The sequence below is a fragment of the Otolemur garnettii genome, unplaced genomic scaffold, assembly GCF_000181295.1.
Source record: "Otolemur garnettii isolate 467f Iridium unplaced genomic scaffold, OtoGar3 scaffold00060, whole genome shotgun sequence".
NCBI classification, from domain to species: domain Eukaryota; kingdom Metazoa; phylum Chordata; class Mammalia; order Primates; family Galagidae; genus Otolemur; species Otolemur garnettii.
Window position 1 is genome coordinate 73,126 of NW_003852455.1, and position 3,068 is coordinate 76,193.

At 43.3% G+C, this 3,068-nt stretch overlaps 1 non-coding gene across 1 annotated transcript; it reads left to right on the plus strand.

The window, feature by feature from the left end:
- Nucleotides 1-1,119: 1,119 nt before the first annotated feature.
- LOC111726321 lies at nt 1,120-1,226 on the plus strand. The gene has a single exon (XR_002774128.1). It is a non-coding gene; the product is annotated as a U6 spliceosomal RNA (small nuclear RNA).
- Nucleotides 1,227-3,068: the final 1,842 nt, after the last annotated feature.

The window sequence follows — 3,068 nt, forward strand, 5'->3', positions numbered from 1 at the left end:
ATGTCTGGCCCTTGGTAGTTACATTTAGCGTGTCTGGGACATCATGTGTGGGACATGTCTAGAACATGTCTGGGACAGTGTGTCTGGAACATGTCTGGGACATGTCTGGGACAAAGTGTCTGGGACATGTCTGGCCCTTGGTATTTACATTTAGTGGGGCTTGGTAGTTACATTTAGAGGGTCTGGGACATCTCTGGGTCATGTCTGGGACAATGTGTCTGGAGCATGTCTGGGTCTCATACAAATGGCTACAATCCCTTTCATTCCCAGGCCTAGGAAATGGGGCCCCCCCACCCACCCTCCAGCCCCTTGGTTCCACTGCTTGCTGCCACTGCACCAACATCACCAAGGTGGAGGCAGCAGGTCCACACCCCCCAGCCCCAGGAGCTTGTTTGGATGCCATTTGTCCTGTATCACTAGTACTACAGGCGCCCACCACAATGTCTGGCTATTTTTGGTTGCAGTTTGGCTGGGACCAGGTTCAAACCCCCCCACCCTCGGTATATGAGGCTGGCGCCCTACCCACTGAGCCACAGGTGCTGCCCAGTCTCCATCTTTTTAATGGCTACACAGTATTCCATTGTATATATACACCACAGTTTATTGATCCATTCATGGGTTGATGGGCACTTAGGTTGCTCCCATGACTTGGCTATTATGAATTGAGCTGCAATAAATGTTCGAATGCAAATGTCTTTGTGGTAAAATGATTTATGTTCTTCTGGGTAGATACCTAGTAATGGGATTGCAGGGTCAAATGGAAGGTCTACATCTGGCTTGGTGTCCATAGCACCGTGTTTACAGCGCCAGCCACATACACCCGAGTTGGCAGGTTCAAACCTGGCCTGCACCAGCTGAACAACAATGACAACTGAAACAACAAAAAAAATAGTTGGGTGCTGTGGCAGGCACCTGTAGTCCCAGCTACTTGGGAAGCTAAGGCAAGAGAATCGCTTAAGCCCAAGAGTTTGAGGTTTCTGTGAACTGTGATGCCACAGCACTCTACCCAGGGCGATATAGTGAGATTCTGTCTCAAACAAACAAACTAAAAAGAATAGGAAGGTCTACATCTAGATCTTTGAGGATTCTCCATACTTCTCTCCAAAAAAGGCTGTATTAGTGCTTGCTTTGGCAGCACATATACTAAAATTGGAACGATACAGAGAAGATTAGCATGGCTCCTGTGCAAGGATGACACACAAATTCGTGAAGCGTTCCATATTTTTGTTTCTACTAAAGTTCTTGGGTGCAGAAACTAATATTCCGGTAAGCTAAGTGACTCACCCAATTGAATTATCTTTGGGTTTCACATCCCTAATCAAAAAGCTTAGTACTATCCGTGTGTGGTGTGGCTCATGTCTGTAATCCTAGCGCTTTGGGAGACCTAGGCGGGTGGACTGAGCTCAGGAGTTGGAGATGAGCATGAGGGAGACCCACCCACTCAAAAAAAAAAAAAAAAGGCTGTTTTAGTATGCAATCCCACCAGCAGTATAGAAGTATTCCCTTCTCTCCATATCCACGCCAGCACATAATCAGCCTTTGATTTGGTTACTCTAGGAACTCTAGGAAGGTTACTTTCCAAAGCCTCATATGCCTGAGGCCAAGCCTGGTGGCTCAGGCCTGTAATCCTAGCACTCTGGGAGGCCAAGGCGGCTTGGATTGCCTAAGCTCATGAGTTCGAGACAAGTTTGAGCCAGATCAAGACCTTGTCTCTAAAAATAGCCAGGTCTTGTGTCCGGTGCCTGTAGTCCCGGCTACTTTAGAGGCTGAGGCAAGAGAATCACTTAAGTTCAGGAGTTTGACATTGCTGTGAGCTGTGACACCACAGCACTCTAAAGAAGGTGACAAAGTGGGAGACTCTGTCTCAAAAAAAAAAAAAAAAAAAAAAAAAGTGACAAAGTGAAAATAAATAAATAAATAAAAACCAAAAAAGGGCAAAAATAACTTCCACTTGGAATTCAAAATTAACAAGAAAGGGGGACCATCTTGTTCCATGGCCTTTCAACTCAAATGTACACTTTGCCTACTATAAACAACAGAATCAACAGAGATAGCTAAAGCACATTCTGAAAAATATATATACCCTATAGCATGGTACCATCTGGATTATTGGGAAGAGATATAAAATATACATGGCCGCCTGGGAAAATCTCAAATGGCTGACATTGTAAATTCACTGAGGCAAGACTCCTTCCTTTCTGTGATAACAGCCCTTTAATGTTAGCAGAATGGGATGTCCTTGGATTTAATTTTAATGCTGATGCTTATAAGTTTAGCCATTGGCTAGGAGACTGATAAATTGGATCAGAGGGTCCATATCTCCCTTCAGGCACACCTTTAATTTCCTACAGTTTCCTGCTACTTTAAATCCCTCAGAGAGGTAAAGAGCAAGATTAGCAGAAGGCTATAAACGGACATGGGTCATTTTAACTGATAGGTCTTCTATGATAACGTGCAAGAACTCTCTCATTCACTGCTGGAGGGAATGCAAAATGGTAGAGCCATTCTAGAAAACAGCTTGGCAGTCTCTTATAAAGCTAAACACAGTCTTATCATATAATACAGCAATCACTCCTAGGCATTTACCCAGGAAAGGAGCGCAGGGACCTTTACCCCAAAATATGGCTCCCAGATGTAATGAGTATTTTGAATTAAAGGTCCTTAGATAAGATAAAGGCTGGTTGTACAATGATAGTTGTTTTTAAATAAATAAGTTAATAAATGATAAGAAAAAAATAAAGGTGGAAAGAGACTTTCCTCTATCTACATAAAGACTGCAAAGAGCCCTCCCCTCAGAACAATTGTTTTTCCTCCCCCTCCCTATTATTACCTATTGCAGAACAGAAGACCAAAACTGTAACCAAAACAGACTAAATTAAGAGCTGTCTCTCTGGCTCATTCAATTTCCAAAGAGAACCATTTACAAATTAATCTCTGTTCCTACATCCATTCATTTTCTTGGTAATCATTTATTGCCTCTCAATAGAATTACCTATATTCCCCATCTTCCTTTTCCTCTCTGAGATAAGAGTAAGTATCTGGGCCCCACTGGAATATGGGGCAAGCAC